This window comes from Ambystoma mexicanum, chromosome 3q (assembly GCF_040938575.1).
Source record: "Ambystoma mexicanum isolate Mex_15411 chromosome 3q, UKY_AmexF1_1, whole genome shotgun sequence".
NCBI classification, from domain to species: Eukaryota; Metazoa; Chordata; class Amphibia; order Caudata; family Ambystomatidae; genus Ambystoma; species Ambystoma mexicanum.
The window spans coordinates 1,225,685,709-1,225,705,865 of NC_090926.1; positions in this window are offsets into that span (position 1 = coordinate 1,225,685,709).

Below are 20,157 nucleotides of genomic sequence, written 5' to 3' on the forward strand. Positions count from 1 at the left end.
AGATCGACATGGTAGTGGTGTTTCCAGCTCCCTCTTATCCACGGTTCCCTTCGCGCCAAAACGGAGGGGAGCCAATGGGAGATCCGCTCATCAACACACATACCATACGTGGACCAATCACGGACCACGGTGGTCCCAGGCATTCACACCACCCTAGACTCTCTGGCACCCAGGATGTGTATTGGGACCAGACATCCCAGCCCACACCCTGGAGGCACACAAACGACATGTAGAAGCCCGCGAAAGCAACCACGTTTCGCGGGAAAGTACATGCCCAAATAAGGAAGGCCCCGGGTCGCCCGACCTGGGGAAGGTGAAGGGAGCAAGACGGTCAGTGGACAGGACAAAGGAGCCTCGTGGACTGGCCATTTTGGGAGCCAGTCCACCATTTTGGGTTCAGTACGAAAAACGTGTTCAGAACGCCAAAAGGAGCTCAAAATAAACAAAACGATCGCTGCCACCATTCCAGTCCCTGAATGACTTGCACCGATCAAATACCATCCTAAAAGAGTATCTAGGGCCTGTAGAAGGCTAGAGACCCAAGAGAGCTGTAACTTAGCTTACACTTACAGTGCCCTCTTGTGTCATGTTGCACTAAAGCCGCAACATGATAAAGGAAACTACGGGAAACAGCGTTCCCCGGTACTGACTGTCTTAAGGGCATGTCAGTTTCCCCGTAAGAAGAGGAGCGAAAGCCCAGAGGAGTGCGGCAGAAGGCTGCACTTCTCTGGCAAAGTCAGGAATAAGGTGAAAAACAACAGCAAAAAGTTTAGGGGTTGCCACATGGAAGGAAAATTACCTACAATTATGAAATCTTTCCTAACACTCGCCCCTCCCAGACTATGGACAGGGGGAACTAATCCACCCCTGGATGAGTCTCTTGTTCAGGTCGGTTAAACATTCTGGACAACCCATCAGCATTGCTATGTTGGACACCTGGCCTATGCTCAATAGTGAAGTCGAAGCCTTGTAGACTTATGGACCACCTAAGCAACTTTGGATTCTCCCCCTTCATGTTCATTAGCCACTTTAACGGCTTATGGTCAGTTTGCACAGTGAAGTGGGTCCCATAGAGGTAGGGCCTCAGCTTCCTTAGGGCCCACACAACAGAGAAACATTCTTTCTCTACCGTGGACCATCTGAGCTCTCTGTCCTTAAGCTGGCGACTAATAAAACCGATAGGGTGTTCCTTACCCTTCTCATCTACTTGTGATAGTACAGCTCCTATCCCAGTGTCAGAGGCATCCGTCCGCACGATAAAAGGTCTTTGATAATCAGGGGCCCTTAGGACAGGGGCCTGGCACAAGGAGTCTTTTAAGCCATTGAAGGCCTTCTCACACTCGTCGGTCCAAGTTACCTTCTTGGGTTTCTTCGGAGTTGTGAGGGCAGTCAGAGGAGCAGCTATGGTGCCATAGTCTGCCACAAAATTGCGGTAATACCCCGTGAGTCCTAAAAAGGCTCTCACTTGGGTTTGCGTAGTGGGGGTAGGCCAGTCTTGTACCGCTGGTACCTTACTGGATAGAGGCTGTCTCCTCCCTCCACCTACTTCATGTCCAAGGTAAACCACTGAGCCTTGTCCATTTTGGTGAGGGGCCACTCGGACACCCTCAAACGAGCTTTCTGAAGGACTGCTTTTGAACAGGTCGGGGAGAGGTTCAGACTCCTCTTCCTCAACGTCTGAAGCAAATAGCAGTGCTGCGATTTCGCCGCTTGGGACGAAAGCCTTCAGCCTATTCACGTGAAACACTTTTGGAGCCTGTCCAGGCTTTCCAAGGTCCACTGAATAGTTAACCTCACCCAGGGGCTCCACCACTGGGTAAGGGCCTGACCATTTGTCCTGTAAAGCTCGAGGCCTTATGGGATTCATGATCAGGACTTGCTGACCAAGTGTAAAGTTGATGAGGGAAGCTTTCTGGTCGTACCAATGTTTCACCAGCGCTTGCCCTTCCTTCAATTTATCACTAGCCAAGCCCATCAGAAGTACCGTCCATTTTCTGAGCCCTAGCACATAATCAACTACATTGGTAGTAACAGGGGGAGTGGGCATCTCCCATCCCTCTTTGACGATGGCTAAGGGTCCCCGTACGGGATGACCGAACAGAAGTTCGAAGGGGCTGAAGCCAACACCCTCCTGTGGTACCTCTCGGTAGGCAAACAGTAAGCATGAAACAAGAAGATCCCATTTCCTTCTCTGAGGCTCCTCCAGAGCCCCAATCATGCTCTTTAACGTCCTGTTGAAACGCCCCCCCAGACCATTGGTCTGGGGGCGGTATGCAGAAGAGAACCTGTAGGTGTCCCCACATTCTTTCCACATAGCCTGCCTATACTTCGACATAAAGTTGCTGCCATGATCCGACACAACTTCTTTAGGGAAGCCAACCCTAGTAAACATGCCGAGTAAAGCTTCTGCAACTGGCTTGGCAGTTACAGTTGTAAATGGGACGGCCTCAGGATACCTGGTTGCATGGTCGACCAGCACCAGGATAAACCTATTGCCTGAGGATGTTTGCGGGTCAAGGGGACCAACCATGTCGATCCCTACCCTTTCAAATGGTACCCCCACAACTGGTAGCGGTACCAACGGAGCTTGGATTGTCGCGCCAACCTTACCAGACAACTGGCAGGAGGCACAACTCCTACAGTGACTTTCTACTTGCACCCCCATCTTGGGCCAGTAGAAGTGCATGGATAACCTTTGCTTGGTCCTCTTCATACCAAGGTGACCAGCAAGGGGAACTTCATGCGCCAACTGCAGGAGGAAGGGCCTAACAGCAAGGGGAACCACCAACCTCCTATGGTCTCCTTCTGTAGACTCTGTGGGCTCGCTATACAGGAGTCCACCTTCCCAATAAATCCTATGCTTCCCAGGAGGTTCACCCTCAAGCTGGGAGCAGGCCTGTCTCCTTAGGCCTTCCAGAGATGGGCACTCACGTTGGCCTTTACTGAATTCGTCCCTATCAGGACCTCCTTCAACTAACAAGTCTTTTAGTTCAGGATATTCGTTGGGGTCGAAAACTTCAGGCATCGCCACCTCCTCGTCAGGCCCGCGCGATTGACCAACTTCCTCCACCGCAGTGGTAGGCGAGCTCGGGGGAATATTCTCTTTCCCCCGTTTTGACTTGTAGACTCCTTTCGCCTTGGGTTTCCCCTTTGGCTGGGGCGGCGTATTGGACTTGGCCAATGCTGCCCGTGCTTGAGACCGTGTGTAGGGTCTTTCGGCAGTGTCTCCTACGAGCCCTAAAGCTCTGAGATCATTACCCAACAAGACCTTTCCCGGGACGTTTCTCTGAATGCTCACTGGAATCCTGACTGCTGTACCATTTAAAGTAAGATTTACAGGGATCACGGGAAACATACGGAGGGGTCCGTCAGCCAACTTAGTGGGCATCAGAGTAGCTCTGGCAACTTCCTCTGAGTCTACCAAGGTAGAATCCACTACAGTGCGACTGCACCCACTATCCCTAAGAGCTGGAGTATCCACTCCATTGATCAGCACACTGTCTTTAAAGTAGTGCTTGGTATTATCCGGAATCCTAGCATAAGCCTCTGCGACTTTAGGCTCCCAGGAACCCAGGGACACTAAAACTACCTCAGCCTCTATTCCGCTGGGAAATGAGTCTGAGGAGAAGGATGCTCCTGTAATCTCTTCTTCCTCGTAGGAGGAGAAGGCCAGATTAGCGGAGTGGACCCCCAAAGGTCTAACCTTACAACGGGGATCCCCCTTCACATGGTCAGTTGCTCCACAAGAAAAACAAGCCCCAGTGGGTCTGTTTACGTAGGGAGGCTTATTGTAACCAGAGTTCTGTTTGGGAGGCTGACCTCCACTACCCTGTGAGTTCTCTTGTGTCTTACCCTTGTTTTTCTTTTTGTGGCCCTTATGGGAAGAAGATTTTGCAGATTCCCCACCCTCCATATCTTTGGACTTTTTCCCTTCCTCCTGCTTACCAGGATGAGTTTTGTCCTTATGGGACACTCGATGTGACACCCATAAGTCTGCTGCAATGGCCAGCTTCTTAGGATCTATCTCCTTCGAATCGGCCAAATGCTGCTTAAGCTCCAAGGAAGAAGAAGCAAAAATGTGTTCCAGCATGACCAGATTGATCATGCCTTCGAAGGTAGAAACCTTATAACCTTCGACCCAGCCAGTTAAGTTTTTCAAAGATTCAGCGACATAAGATACCCAAGTACCACCTTCCTTTTTCTTATACTCTCGAAAACGCTTTAAATATTGGGCCGGAGTCTTCCCAAACTTTAAAATGAGAGTTTGCTTTAACATTGCGAAATCAGCTCGCTCAGCCTTCGACATTTCCATAATGGCACTACAGCCAGAATGGGGCAGTCTACTGAGCAACCACGCAATCTTATCAGCATTGTCAACTTCCTGAACCTCGCATGCATACTCAAACGCATTCAGCCAGTCCATAATGTCATTCCTTTCTTCATACACACTGAGCAGATCTTTCGGAAACCGTGGATGAGAGGAAGCCCCAGACCCATGTCCAGGACCCTTGGACCCATTTGCAACCTGAAGCTTGGCCAGTTCCAACTGGTGATCCCTGTCTTTCTGTTTTTCTGCCTGTTCGATTTTTAGTTTGGCTATGCTGAATTCAAGCTCCTGCTGCCTAAACCGCAGCTCTTGCTTCTTGAATTCAAGCATAGCCTCCCCATCAACACTGGCAGAGGAAACATTAGACATCACATCCTCCCTGTCCTCGTGGTCGCGATGGATCAGTGCAGCGGCAGAACCGTCGGTTCTACCAGTGAGAGCAGCCCCACCACCTTCTGCACTGTCCTCGGAAGTTATAGCGTCAAGCTGCGCTTCCTGCCACGCCACGATTCTCTGGATCATTTCCAATTTTGTGCCTTGAGAGGAAACACCTCTCTCTGCACACATCTTTTTCAGCGTTTCTGATTTGGAAGCATTTAAAGTTAACAAGGTATTTGCTTCCATACTGTTTGATAGGACTATGGCCTTTTTAAAGTTATATTACAACAATTCACTACGTGTACTGTTTGGAATAACCTGAAATGCCTTAGTTCGAGCGCAACACTGGATACCTTCAGTCGTATCCCACCACTGTACACCAATTTGTTAAGACGGATTTCTGAACTCTGTCCTGGTGGCGCAGAAGTTCAGAAGGCCAACCTAATCACTTGGAACAGGGTAACCTCTGGACGAGCCAGACCAATCAAGGTAGCGATCGCGGCGGTCAAGACTAGGTCTCAAGAGGGGTGAGGGTGACTGAAAGCCCGCAGTGAGCACACAAAGCAAGAGCGCTGACAAACTACTCCAAACAGTTGTTATATCAAAAATAGATACACATTTATTTTAAGGCCTTTAAAACAATGACCGTAGCGAGAAAATCACAATATCACAATATTAAACCAACACATACCATATCAACACAATATATATACAAATACACAGTCGCGAGCGTTTAAAGCACGAAATATGTAGTCCACCTGAAAGGAAAGGAAAACAGGCAGTGCGATAACGCTTTAGACTCAGTTCGCCTTCAGAGGCACCTAACTAGATGGAAGTCCGAGCCCTGCGAAGAGTGGAGCCTTGTGCTCAAAGTACCTGCCACGCCGGTGCCAACGGGCAAAAGGGGAAGCTCTTCGGAGGAAGTCAGGCAGTTCGGGTTAGTGCACAGCAGAAGGAGAACAGGTTCCGCAACTCAAGCGCAGCCTCCACAGCGGGCAGAAGCACAGCGCGAGTACGGCCAAAAGGGTGCTGTTTTTACACAGCAGGGAAAAGCAATGGGATACTGCAGGAGGGCGACCAGATCCTAGCTAAACTACTCACCGGTCCCCGAAGCAAGCAGGCCCAGGCTTCTCCACGTTAGTTTCAGCAGCTGGCAGGTTCAGAAGAGCAGGGAACGCCTCGTAGTCGTGTAGAGCAAAAAGACGTCCCAATCGACGAAACCAGCACAGTTTGTTGCCGCAGCAGGACAACGGAGCGGCCGTGTGTATTCAAGCCAAATGTACGCTCCTCCCTTCAGGCTTGGGAACGCCAAGCGTACGAAGCGTGGGAGAGTGACAAGGACTCGAAATACAACACAACCTGGCGGCGGTTACAGAGCAGGACTCCCTTGTAAGCTGGTCAGTCAACTGGATGGCCCAGACACACTTCCGAAGGCTTACTTGACAGGAGATGATGAAGTCGCCGGGAATAGCTGTTCCTGCTATTCCAAAGGTCGAAGCACCAGTACAGGCCTTCTGGTTCGATCCAAGGAGGAAAGGGTTTCACAGGACGACAGCAGTGCAAAGGAGGATTCCTTCAGCGGGTCACCAGCGATTCCTCGGTCCAGCCTCTTGGTTGCAGGATACTTGGCTCCTGTAGTCCTTCGTTCGTGAGAACTCAGGAGATCGACATGGTAGTGGTGTTTCCAGCTCCCTCTTATCCACGGTTCCCTTCGCGCCAAAACGGAGGGGAGCCAATGGGAGATCCGCTCATCAACACACATACCATACGTGGACCAATCACGGACCACGGTGGTCCCAGGCATTCACACCACCCTAGACTCTCTGGCACCCAGGATGTGTATTGGGACCAGACATCCCAGCCCACACCCTGGAGGCACACAAACGACATGTAGAAGCCCGCGAAAGCAACCAGGTTTCGCGGGAAAGTACATGCCCAAATAAGGAAGCCCCGGGTCGCCCGACCTGGGGAAGGTGAAGGGAGCAAGACGGTCAGTGGACAGGACAAAGGAGCCTCGTGGACTGGCCATTTTGGGAGCCAGGCCACCATTTTGGGTTCAGTACGAAAAACGTGCTCAGAACGCCAAAAGGAGCTCAAAATAAACAAAACGATCGCTGCCACCATTCCAGTCCCTGAATGACTTGCACCGATCAAATACCATCCTAAAAGAGTATCTAGGGCCTGTAGAAGGCTAGAGACCCAAGAGAGCTGTAACTTAGCTTACAGTGCCCTCTTGTGTCATGTTGCACTAAAGCCGCAACATGATAAAGGAAACTACGGGAAACATCGTTCCCCGGTACTGACTGTCTTAAGGGCATGTCAGTTTCCCCGTAAGAAAAGGAGCGAAAGCCCAGAGGAGTGCGGCAGAAGGCTGCACTTCTCTGGCAAAGTCAGGAACAAGGTGAAAAACAACAGCAAAAAGTTTAGGGGTTGCCACATGGAAGGAAAATTACCTACAATTATGAAATCTTTCCTAACAACAGGCAGTGCTGATCTGACATCCAGTGAGGTATCAAGGTAATACCATCGCCCCTCCTGCAGGAGGAATGATGTCACAGCTAGAGCACTGCATCAGAACAGGCAGTGCTGATCTGGCATCCAGTGAGGTATCAAGGTAATACCATCGCCCCTCCTGCAGGAGGAATGATGTCACAGCTAGAGCACTGCATCAGAACAGGCAGTGCTGATCTGACATCCAGTGAGGTATCAAGGTAATACCATCACCCCTCCTGCAGGAGGAATGATGTCACAGTTAGAGCACTGCATCAGAACAGGCAGTGCTGATCCAGTGAAGTGTACGGGTAATACCATCACCCCCCTCCTGCAGGAGGACTGCATCAGAACAGGCAGTGCTGATCTGACATCCAGTGAGGTATCAAAGTAATGCCATCACCCCTGCTGCAGGAGGAATGATGTCACAGCTAGAGCACTGCATCAGAACAGGCAGTGCTGACCTGACATCCAGTGAGGTAACAAGGTAATACCATCGCCCCTGCTGCAGGAGGAATGATGTCACAGCTAGAGCACTGCATCAGAACAGGCAGTGCTGATCTGACATCCAGTGAGGTATCAAGGTAATACCATCGCCCCTGCTGCAGGAGGAATGATGTCACAGCTAGAGCACTGCATCAGAACAGGCAGTGCTGATCTGAAATCCAGTGAGGTGTCAAGGTAATAGCATCGCGCCTGCTGCAGGAGGAATGATGTCACAGCTAGAGCACTGCATCAGAACAGGCAGTGCTGATCAGACATCCAGTGAAGTGTCAAGGTAATACCATCGCCCCTGCTGCCGGAGGAATGATGTCACAGCTAGAGCACTGCATCAGAACAGGCAGTGCTGATCAGACATCCAGTGAAGTGTCAAGGTAATACCAGCGCCCCTGCTGCAGGAGGAATGATGTCACAGCTAGAGCACTGCATCAGAACAGGCAGTGCTGATCTGACATCCAGTGAGGTATCTAGGTAATACCATCGCCCCTCCTGCAGGAGGAATGATGTCACAGCTAGAGCACTGCATCAGAACAGCCAGTGCTGATCAGACATCCAGTGAGGTATCAAGGTAATACCATCACCCCTCCTGCAGGAGGAATGATGTCACAGCTAGAGCACTGCATCAGAACAGGCAGTGCTGATCAGACATCCAGTGAGGTGTAAAGGTAATACCATCACCCCTGCTACAGGAGGAATGATGTCACAGCTAGAGCACTGCATCAGAACAGGCAGTGCTGATCAGACATCCAGTGAGGTGTAAAGGTAATACCATCACCCCTGCTGTACGTTACAAGAATATTGTGGAGTTTCATGATTAATTCGAGCGGAACGAGGGCAAAGGCTGTGCACTGGTATAAGGCCACAGACTTCCAGGTGACTTGCAATATCCTTTGTGTGTCTGGTAAAGGCATTTCATGCTTTATAATACGTCATCACCCTCTTTAATGTTTGGACCCCTGCTGCGCACATTTGTAGAACAAACGACAAATCTGTAGAATGCAGGCATTTCCTAAATAAAATACACTCATAGGCAGAATGCAAGATACTTGAAGCAGTTTTACACAATGTTGCCTTTAGAAGTTGGCTTTGTTGTCTGAAGTGATAACTGAGAGTCATTCCTGCCCTCCTGTGTTAACAGTGCGCTGCATCAGCCAGGAGGGGCGCTACATCAACATCCAGCCAGGAGGGTGCTCTCATCACCTATTGCCTGAGACTGCCCAGAAGGAGGGCACCTGAGGAGCTAGCCATGCCTGTCAAGTCTCGCAGGTGCAGCGATAATAAATAAACAATACACGCTTGGGAGCAACTCTGGCTGTCGGCATTCCCAGTGGCCGCCACCAGAGGGCGCCCAGTGCCCGTGCATCGTGACTGAAGGCGGCCGCAGGTGCCTGGACGCCTGCACGGTCTTCAGCATAGGCGCTCTTCTCCGGGAAGCAGCCCCCGTCCATAAGTGTCCATGTGTCCATAAGGCGGGAAGGGGGAACATTTACGTATTCCAGGCCCCCACCCCCAACCCAGTTTGAACGTTGCCGAGGGGCAAATCAGGACGTACTAGCAAAGTGAAATTACCTCCTCGTCCCCTCTTCCTCGCCCCAGTACTTACTCTAAGAAGGTCATCAGCCTTCCGACAGAACCCTTTCCCGAAATAATAATGTTTTCTTTGATCTCTACCCCTCATAACCAGGGGCATAGGGCACAAGACCAGTCCCAAAATCCTCCTGTTTTGCTTTCTGTCCTTCCGGACCTTGAACGTGGGAGAGGCCTGCTGGGCAGTTCTCTTCTTTTCCTGAATATTTTGACCCCGCTGCTGGGATTTGGGGGTCTAAGTGTGCTGCTTGTGGTTCACCCTCAGTCCTTGCCGGCGAGGGCAGCCCCAAGCCTGCTGAGTGCGAGTCACCTCAGTTCTCTCTGCTGGGTACAGCTCCAGGGGTGCCCAGGCTTGTGGGTGGCTGCAGTTGCCTTTCCCTGCGCCAAATGTCAGAGCAGAGGGAGTAAGTGGCGGAAGTCAACAGAGGACGGAGCGCTGAATGAGGGTGTGTGAATCGCAGACACCCCTCCAAGGAGCCTTGAGGTCACAGTGAGTAGGAGAGAACCGGACTGCGTTCAGGTTATTCTCTATTCCTCACGTAGATGGGCGCTATTCTGTGTGTGTGTGGTCTGGTGATTCCCGCTCTCTTTGCAAACGACAAGGCTTCTTGTAGCATACATGCCAACATTCTGAGGCACCTAGGAGGGAGATTTCACGAGAGAATTCGGGAGAAATTAATTTCCCCATAGGCATGCATTGCGGATAGAATTATTTTAGGCGGGAGAATGTGAAAAGTAGCAATATTTTGAAATATTTGTTCAAAATCGGGAATCTCCTGCCTAAATCGGGAGGGTTGGCATGTCTGTTGCAGGTCCTGCTGGACTTCAGTCTCCTTGGTGGCGCTGCACCCACGTTGTGCCAGTAGCAGCTTGAGAATGGCATGTGGTATGAGACACATTTTCGGGGCTCCTCCGACAGCAGAGTAGACAAGGTTTCTGTTGCTGCTGGGATAACCCGGACTCTGCCCTGAGCCGAGCCTCGCCCCACCCCAGATTGACAGAAGGAGCACTGGATGGGGATGTGTGAACAGCAGACGCCCCTCCAAGGAGTCCTAAGGTCACAAAGAGTAGCAGGGGGACAAGACTACTCTCACTGTGCTCCCCTTTATGTCGCACCACGCTTGTGGCAGGGGGAGGACAGCTCAGGGGCAATGCACTTATCTTGGAAGCAAGACAACGCTGACCAGCGTGGGTTTGAAACCCAGTCCCACGCTTAGATGCTGGACTTCGTTCCTGTGCTAGAAGTTCTTCATGTCTTTGTGAATGAACCTTTTTTCACTGGTTACTATGGTAACCTTGCAAACACTAGCAGCGGAAAGCAATACCTAATCCCCCGCACTATCGTGAGTGGGCGTTTAGATTCTATTAAAGACAAGGAGGCGAGTATTATGCAAAACAATCTTTACTACTGACACATAGCAGCAAAGAAAACTTTTGAAATCAATAACCTTTCTTATAACAGAAAAAACACAAGGACTCATAGGTACACATAGTGCAGGAACCCAGTCCAAGATGGGGCTCAGAACTAGCCCAGGTAACCAATTAGGATGGACCAACCCTCATAAATGTCCCTTCCTCTAAACACAACTCCTCTTCTGAAGCTGCAATCTGACGCCATAGCAATCGAAATAATAGGGGCCACAGTCCAACCGATGAACAGCACGGCCAACTACTCACGGCACAAACTCCAGAGATCTTTCACCAGACCATCTTTTTCAAATTCCTCAACCCGAAGCTGTAAATGAAACAAATATTAGCAACGGGTGGGAGGGTGGGATAATACTCACCTCCTTGTCTTTAATAGAATCTAAACCCCCACTCACGATAGTGCGGGGGATTAGGAATTCTATGGCACGACATGGAGGCTCATATTATGCAAGTTTAAAGCCCTTGCATCACATTAAATACCATCTGATCAATATGCTTATGATAGAAAGTTTTAAAAGTAGATTCCCTGGACCAGTCATCTGTTTTAAGATCTGCTCCAAACCTCCCCCAAGGAAAGCCGCTTTTGAGGCCATAGCTCATTTTACAGAGTGCGCTCCAAAGGAAGAGATGTCAATTCCAGCTTCTTCCAACACCCACTTAAGCCATCTAGCCAAAGTAGCTGAGGACACCGCCTTATAGGGTTTACGGAATGAAGTAAGCAGCTGAGAGGCACCTGGGGGGAGAAGCCCTTCTGTCTTTGACTCAAAACACTTTAAACACTGTACCACACATAATTTAACATTCTCAGGATAAGAAACAGAAGAAATGCATTTCATTCTTTTGGTCATTCTGAGGAGAGAAAACCTTGTTGTCCACGTCAAGAGCTCTGATGTCAGACATTCTCTTAATGGAGACAAGACAGAGAAGCACGGCTAGTTTTGAAAAAAGTTGTTGCAGAGATAATCCCTGATTATGAGGCCAAGAGCAAAATAAACTCAGCACTTTATTTCAGAACTGAAAACCTGACTTTAGGAGGAACTTTAACTCTGATTTCCTTACTAGGAAATGTTTTCCAACCGGTTCTCCCTTAACCAAAACATGTCCGGCCGAGACCGCCGACCTGAACCCATTAATTGTTCTATAGGCCTTACCCTCTTTGAACAACTCAACCAAAACATTGACTATGTCTACTGGAGGTGCAAAGTGGGATTGAGGTGCCTAGCCACACACCAGCTAACCCAGCTGCCCCATGCTGAGGAGTACCCCGCTTTGGTGGAGGATGCCCAGGAATCTCTGGTGAAATTAATAGAGTCCTGCGCAAGTCCTCTGAAGCACCAGGAAGAGCTGAAATCTTCCAGGCCATAAGGGAGAGATGCCCCTGAAGGACCAGGTCGTGCGGGAGACCTGCCGGGTCCGTGAGGAGCCGGGGATGGAGAGGGAGAAGACGAGGGATATCTACCGCTAACTCCAGGAGAGCGGGAAACACACCTGAGAGGGCCAAAACGGGGTCACTATTACCAGGGTAGTGAACTGCCTGCGCAACTGCACCAGAACCCTGGCTATCATGGTGAATGGAGGAAAAGCATAGGGCAGAGGACCCGATCAGTCCTGGAGAAACACATCGGTCACCAGTGCTAGGGGGTCTGGTCTCCAACTGTAAAACCAAGGAACCTGACAGTTGTGACGGGAAGCAAAAAGGTCTATCTGAATGGGACCCCAAAGACACTGAATCAAGGCGAAAACCTCCTTGTTCAGCATCCAGTCGCTCTTGTCCTGAAGATAACAGAAATTCCAGTCTGCCACCAAATTGCTGTCTTCCGGCAGATACTCTGCTTATAAAAGAATGTTCCTGTCCAGGCAATAATGGCAAAGTTCCCTTGCTAAGTCCGCTAGGGCCTTCAAGCGGGTCCCCCCCAGGTGATTGATATACCGCAACGCGGAAACATTGTCCATCCGAAGGAGGACACAGCAGTTCCCCATGTCTTTGAGAAGGCTCTTGACCGCAAAGGAATCCGCCAGCAGCTCCAGACAATTTATATGAAGTAATTTCTCTTGATCTGACCATTTCCCTCCGGTGGAAGTCTGACCTATTCTGGCCCCCCAACTGGCTCTGCTGGCATCAGACTCGAGAACCACATCTGGGGATGGCCCAAAGATCGCTCTGCCATTCCAGGCGTCCATATGCTTGAGCCACCATAGAAGCTCCAACCTGGCTTCGGGACACAGCACTACCCTCTGAGAATATGACAGGCCCTTGCGCAGATGCCTCCCCTTGAGGCGCTGAAGCGCTCTGTAGTGTAGCGGCGCCGGAAATATAGTCTGGATGGAGGCGGACAACAATGCCACGGCCCTCGCTAACTGACGGAGAGACACAATCCCCTTCCTCAGGATGAAGCCAATTTCTTTCCGAATTCTTGAGAGTCTGTTGTCTGGAAGAAGGAGAATGCACTGCTGTGAATCGATACTGAAGACCAGAAATTGGATACATTGAGTAGGACATAATATGGACATTTTGGCATTTAGTACAAATCCTAGCTCTTGTAGAAGAGAGATTGTTAGATCCAAGAGACTGTGTAGAACCTGGAGATCCTGCGCCAGGAGAAGCATGTCGTCTAGATAAATTATACTCCAGACCCCCTTCGATCTGAGGAAAGCCATCACCGGCTTCATTAGCTTGGAGAAACATCACAGGGCTCATGACAGGCCGAACGGGAGAGAGGCAAACTGCCAAAGGCGACTCCCCCCAAGAGAATTGGAGAAACTCCAGATGAGGGGGAAAGACCGGAACCACCAGGTATGCGTCCTTGAGGTCCAACTTGACCATCCAATCCCCCGGGAGAAGGATATCCCTTAGAAGGTGAATGCCCTCCATTTTGAAATGATGGTAAACTACAAATGAGTTGAGGGCTCTGAGATTTATCACAGGGCGAAAACCCTCTTCGGGCTTCGGATCCAGAAAAATCATGCTGAGGAACTGGGAGGCCCTGAAGGTGGCCAGAACCACCGCACCGTTCAAAATGAGATCCCGAATCTCTGCGTCCACCAGCTTCTGTTTCTCTTGGTTGAACACAAGAGGAGGAGGCGGACAGAGCTGACAGGGAGGGGAGTAGAATTCTATCTGAAAACCCTGAACCGTTTGTAACACCCAAGGATCCGAGACGAGTCCCTCCCACAGATGAATAAATCGTGCCAACCTGCCCCCCAAACCTCTGTGGGAAGAAACATTTACGAGACAAGACAATATCTGGAGCGGATCTTGCTCTATTAGCACCTCTGCCACTGCAACCTCTCCACTGCGTTCCTCTCTGGGGATAGAAGAACGTCTGGGAACCTCGAGCAGAGGAAGAGTGATGAGCCGCCCGGGAGGCATACTTTTGTGGGCGGGTAGAGCCCATGAAAGAGGAACGGCCAGAAGAGCGAGCTCTACCACGTCTGGCCTTGTCAAAAACTCTAGGTGCAAACACCTTCCTAATGTTTGCCTGGGCCTTGTCCAATACAGTAAAGGTATGGACATATGCCAAGAGGTCCTTAATGAGTTTGTCACCAAATAGATTCTCTTGGGCTTTGGGGCCAGCCTCCCCTTCAGCCATATCCTGTAGCTTAGGGTCTATGCGCCTAAGGAGAGCTTTGCGCCTCTCTCTAGAAATGCTGGTATTGGCATTTCCGAGCAGGCAAAAGGAACGCTACACCCAGCTCCTAAGAGCCTGGACATCAACTTGGGAATCATTATGAGTTTCCTCCTCCGCCAGCTCGAAAATCTGGGTCAAGGGGCCCAACATGTCCAACAATTTATCCTGACAGCCCCTTAGTGCCCCATCAACCCCCTTCTTTGGATTTTTTTCCCTTTTGGGACAAGAAAGCCACCATAGATTGATCTATCACCGGGGTCACAGCCACCTTATCAGCAACGACAGGGCGAGGACAATCAGATCTTAATTTATTCCTGTCCTCCTTTGGAAGGGGCTTCCTGATCCAATGATGCAGGAAAGAGGAAACCGCCTCCGAAAGGCACCATTCCGCCGATCTAGGGTGTTGAATGAGAGACGGGTCGAAAAAAGGGACCCCACTGTTATCCAACAATTGCCCTTCAGTTGCCTGGGGAAACCCCACAGAGGAAACTTTCCTTTTATGCCGCTTAGGCGGGGAGACCGAATCCTCAGAAGAATCGGAGGAGGATAAGGGAGTAGAGGTAACCCTAATTGGGGCTGAAGACAGCGCAAGACCCTCCCCAAACTTACGCTTCAAGGTCCTAACCGGGGAAATGGGAGAAGAGGGAGAGCTCAGAACAGGGCTTAGTTGCCCTTGCAAATGTTTAGACTTGACCGTACACTTTCTGGACGCTACAGACGGACCCTGAGCAGAATTGGGATGGTAGTCGGCAATCTTGTTTATTAATCTATCAAATGCCGAAGCCAGAGTGGAATTCAAATTCAGCAGGGCAGAGTCCATAAAATCCTTAATAGCTCTAGAGACAGACGGGGGTGGAACCAGGGAGGCCTCCCCTAAGCCCCTCTTACTCTCCTCTGTCACCGACCTGCCCGTTTATTTAGAAGCAGATCGACCCTTGGTTCTAGCGTCAGCTAAAGGGACCCCCTCTGACCCCTTGGCTGCCTGCATGGTACTTTAATAAAGTATAAATATGTCACAAAGTACCCCAAAAATATGGGCACTAAATGAACAAGGCAGGAGGAAATAGGTGCAGCAGACCACCACAAAGCCCCTTTAGAGCTTTAAAATTGAACAGGTTGAGCCTGGAAACCAAGCAGGTCAGGCCACAGAGACCGTAAAATACTGATATGGAGGCACGGTCCCACTGGGCTTGAAAACGCGTGTGCATAGCGAATTTGAATCTGTAACCTTAAATATGCAGCACACCATATGTGAAGCGCGGAGCAGGCAAAGCTTTTCTGAGGAAAAACAAACCTCCACACGGAAGGTAATGAGGGCTGTAAACTGCCCGAGCCGCTCCCGAGCAGGCGAGCACTCCAGCTCAATAAACAGAATGCTGCCGAGCAGGCCGCGTAATGGAAGGAAGGGAGGGTTGGCGCACAGAGCGCATGTAATTAAAAGCACAGTGTACTTCACACAACGCCGAGCAGGCGTGAAAAGACACTGTTGGGGGAAGGAGGGAAAGTGGGGAAGGCCCAGACAAGGTGATGCTGAGGGGAAAACTCTGCCTCACAATGAACGTTACGAGGAATAATAACAGAGCTCCTCAACGTTCTGATAAGCGACCGCAGCCGCCAAGCAAACAATGAAGTAAATTAACTGTAAATAAAAAGTACCACAAGAACAATTCCAGAAAGTATGCAGCGTGTCAAGCAAGAACTTATCTGAATGCGTCAGCAGCAAAGAAAGAGGAGTTGTGTTTAGAGGAAGGGACATTTATGGGGGTTGGTCCATCCTGATTGGTTACCTGGGCTAGTTCTGAGCCCCATCTTGGACTGGGTTCCTGCACTGTGTGCCTATGAGTCATTGTGTTTTTTCTGTTATAAGAAAAGGTATTGATTACAAAAGTTTTCTTTGCTGCTATGTGTCAGTAGTAAAGATTGTTTTGCATAATATGAGCCTCCTTGTCATGCCATAGAATTGGTGAAGCAAACTGCTTGCAGACAGCTCTGCAGTTTGAATCTTGTACAGGTGTGGAGTGCCCAAGCCTGTTTTGTGCTATCTTTGCCCGGCTTGTTGAAATCTGCCTGACCTCCAACAGATTGTGTTGGTTTCAAGCTTGAAATATTTACGAAGGAATAAGTGACGTTGATGGAAATATTATTGTGGACTAAATGTCTTGTGTCTTGTTTCTGTGAAAAACGTTTGTATAATTACATTGGAAATGGAGGAAATTGTCCATTTATGTCACTGGGCTACAGTCCCCACAGTTGAGACGTCAATACACGCCAAGGGCTGAGTCTTGCCAGTTTAGAATCCTGCTAATCCTATTTCTTTGTAAAAAGAAACACCAGAAATGAGTAGGTGCACCCGACTATCAAATGAGGATTGCAGGGAAGGGATGGCGGCAAGGCCACCATCCTTCTGGATCTGGGGGTGGGACTGTAGAGCTCCAGCAGCTCTCGGGCGGTATCTCCATTGCAAGGGTCGGGGATAGCTGGTCTCTGAGTATTTTCACTAGTGGCACCGTAGCAGCGAGGTTAGCAGGACGGTCCCCTCTTGTTGGCTCCTGTATATTGCTCCTCAGTCACAAGGCTTGCAGACTGTTTCAGGGAAATTAGGCCCCACAGTGCGGGTGTTTGTAGTCGGAACATGCTTAAGGGAAAGGATCAGGGTGATGATTCTGGTTTGGGTGAGCCTGATAGCGCCTGATACCCCTTTGGGTGATACTTGGGCCGCAGAGACTTGGTGTGTGTAGGTTGCGCACGCTGCAAGGTATGTGCACAGACAGATGTAGATGCTGGATTCCTGACTTCATGCTGTTTTTCAGCTGTCGTCAGGATTGGCGCCTCTCGGATTTTTGTCTGGTACTGCCTTGTTTCTTTGTTAGCTGGGTGACCCTAGCAGGTGGGGTTCCCTGGCATTATTGTGCATTGCACCAAGGTATTTGACGTCACCTTGAGTGCTCTCTGACTTCTGCTTCCTGCCCTTACCCAGTTGCTGACCACAGTCCTGGGAGAGGACATTTTACCCTCCCCCTCTGGTTTGGTGGTGGCAGGTTTCAGAGATACGAGTTGCCTCCTGTCTGGATAGACTTCTAGCCTCAGCCCTGCCAGCAGGCGGGTTGTTCCTGCCTGGTATGGTACGGGTGGGATACCTGTTTTAGGGCACCCCTGGGCTTGGGCCTTCGGATGGAGTGAGAGAGGAAATTGCTCTGAGGTCTGATATGATATATAATATAAGTCATTTATAATGGGCCTGTACACAAGTGTTTCTAGGCGCGACAAGACAAGGAGGGTGAAACGATCTTACTAGGCCTTGTGTCATTTAGATCACACAAGTGCCCGGAGGAGGGCCGGGGAGAAGTGCCAAGAGGTGCTGGGGGTTAAGGAGAAGTGCAGGTGACTCAATAAGTGCTGCCAGAGGGTGGCTCTTAAGAGCAAATAGAAGGGACTGTACAGTTACAGATACAGACCCTTAAGTGCTGGGGAGCCCAGCGTCAATGCAAAAGAAACTGGCTATGTACAAGCCAGGCCCGAGTTCAGGGGTGGCCAGGTGACCAGTGTGCAGAGCTATCAGAGACATTAGCAGGGGGAGGAAGAGAGAAAGCGGAAGTGAAAATGAAGGTCTTGAGTTGTTTCCGGCACCGCAGGTGCTTCTGCTCAAGTTTGAGAAAGGCAGGGAGGCTGTTCCAGAGAGAGGCCCCAGCCAAGGAGATAGATCTGCCACCAACTCTCTGCTTCTGAGAGCATCTGACCCTCAGAGAAGTGGAGGTGGATGAGAGGAGAGCTCGAGAAGGAAGATGTTTAGGAAGAGAAAGTTGGAGGTAGTGTGGTCCCAGGCCCCAGGCAGCCTTGTGGACATTGCAGAGGGTCTTAAACTTGACCCTTGTAGCCACAGAGAACCAGTGCAGAGATTTCAGAGCTGGAGAGATATGATGCCTGGGCTTGAGCCAAGGACAAGTCTTGCAATCCTTTTCTGGATGAGCTGTAAAGGTCGAAGAGTAGAGACAGGCAGATTTAGAAAGAGGCTGTTGCAGTAGTCCAGCCTTGAGAGGAACAGAGCTCTGGAGACAGTGAGCTTCTGGGGGAAAGTGAGAAAAGGCAGAATACCTCTGAAGAGGTGCAGCTGAAAGTGTGACTTCTTAGAGACGTCAGAGATGTGAGGAGAGAAGGAGAGGGTGGAGTCAAAGATGACACCAAGGTTCTTAGCCTCACAGAGAGGAGCAGGAAGAGGGCCCAGGGTTGGCGGCCATGAGCGAGAGAGGAAAGGAGGGAGCGGGTGTCCCAATGAGGAGGATCTCAGTCTTACTGCATTAAGGCAGAGATCATTGGCAGCACACCATTCCTGAATTGTGTCCAGACAGTCTGGTATGAGAGAAGGAGCAGAGGTGGCTGAGGGGAGCCTGAAGGAGAGCTGGGTGTCATTCTCATAACACTGAAAGTTAGTACAGAATGTAGCGATGTATTGGGCTAGAGGTGCCAGGTAGTGGTTATATAGCCAGGGAGAAAGGTTAGATCCCTGGGGGACCACCACAAGTAGAGAGAGAGAGATAGAAGAAAGGTAAGACCCCAGTTTGACTTGGGAGGGTCGGTCAGTGATAAAGGAGGTCAACCAGGCTAGGGCCTGACCAGTGATACCCAGGTTGTCACCGAGACGATTGAGCAGGATGGCATGGTTGACCATGTCAGAAGCAGAGGATAGATTCAGGAGAATGAGAACAGAAGGAAGATTAGAGCCAAGATTAGAGAGCAGGTCTTCACGGGTGTTCAGGAGAGCAGTTTCCATGCTCCTAGCAGCTCTTAAAGCCAGACTGGTGGCCGTGGAGACAACCAACAGATTCTGTATGCAGATTAAGCTGGGAGATGGCCTGCTTTTCCAGGAGTTTTCCCAGGAAAGGAATGATGGAGATCGGGCGATATTTAGCCTGAGAGGAAGGATCGGCAGAGGGCTTCTTAATAAGGGGGTGCACAAGGGAGTGTTTAAGGGGCAGGGGAAGGCTCCAGTGGCAAAGGAGTGATTGCAGAAATCGGCCAAGGCAGGAGCCAGCCTGTCAATATGGTCCTTGATGGTTTTGGATAAGCAGGGGAGAACCTGCTTTGATGAGACTTTCATAGATCAGACTTGTCTAGAAATATTGTCAGGGGTGAACAGGGGAAAGGAGGAGAAAGGAGGAGGGGAATCGGCCGAAGACAGGCCAGCGCTGGCAGAGGAGGGGGAAGAGGTGGTAGTGGAAGAGAGAGTGGACAGGATGTCCTGAGGTTTAGCGGTGATATGAGAAGTCATGGCTGTGCAGAGGGCCTGGGAGGGAACATGAGAGGCAGAGACTGCTGTTCGGTCGAGTTGTGAGATGCTGCAGAGACGCAGGCTTGGATGTAGGCTCTCTTCTTAGAGAGGACAGAGAGTCTGTATTGCCTTTGGAGGAGGCAGCAGGCCAGTGTGCCAGAGGGAGCGCCTGATGCCCTCCACGTCCTCTCAGCCGCCCTACACTTGTGTTTGAGGGTGATGCGGTCTGAATCGTACCAAGAGTTGCACTTGGAAATGGGCTTCAATCGGATCCTCCTGACAGGTAAGGACGTCAATCAAGAGTGTTAGAGATAGAGAGATGAATGTTAGAGAGGGCCAGGTCAGAGTGTGTGTCAGCCGAAGGTGTAGGTGGAGGAGAGGAAGTAGCGGCAAAAGTCTCCATTGTCACAAGCTTCATTGGTCGGCTGACCGAGAAGGTAGATGGCAGTACTGTGGACGGCTTGACCTGAGGGGTAGAGAGAGAGGTGGGAGGAGAGGAGGAAGTGGTCACTCCAAGAGACAGGAGTGGTGAGAGGGTTAGAGAAGGGGAG